The sequence below is a fragment of the Crocuta crocuta genome, unplaced genomic scaffold, assembly GCF_008692635.1.
Source record: "Crocuta crocuta isolate KB4526 unplaced genomic scaffold, BGI_CrCroc_1.0 scaffold2168, whole genome shotgun sequence".
Classification (NCBI taxonomy): Eukaryota; Metazoa; Chordata; class Mammalia; order Carnivora; family Hyaenidae; genus Crocuta; species Crocuta crocuta.
The window spans coordinates 18158-18584 of NW_027528295.1; the positions used below are offsets into that span (position 1 = coordinate 18158).

The 427-nt window shown below is 39.6% G+C and overlaps 1 protein-coding gene across 1 annotated transcript in view; it reads left to right on the forward strand.

The window, feature by feature from the left end:
- Nucleotides 1–427, forward strand: part of LOC144222672 (phosphorylase b kinase regulatory subunit alpha, skeletal muscle isoform-like) — a 17791-nt gene that overhangs the window by 12365 nt on the left and 4999 nt on the right. The window lies entirely within an intron of this gene.

Genomic DNA, 427 nt, shown 5'->3' on the forward strand with positions numbered 1-427 from the left:
GGAGCCTGCTAAGATTCTATTTCTTTCTCTCTCCCTCTGCCCTTCTCTCTCTCTCTCTCTCTCTGTCTCTCTCTCTCTCTCTCTCTCAAACAATCCTTAGAATGAGTCTGGTATAGAACTATAGTTAGAAAATATTGCCATGAACCACAGACATATATTATTGGGTGCTTTTATATTTCCCTTTTTGCCCAATCACATAGAAATGATAAAGAAATAACTTTTATACAAAGCCAACAAAAGAACTAGCAAATTAGGAACACTAAGACTGGATGGTAGGATATTCTCAAAACACTGGAGTTGTTGGAGGGGCAGGTGCAGAAAACTAATGATATGCTTCAGGGCCTCACTCTTGCCTCTAGGCCTCTTCTCTAATAAAGAACACTGTGCCCTCTCTTTGTCCTTTCTCTGCTTTTAAGCAAGATTGAAA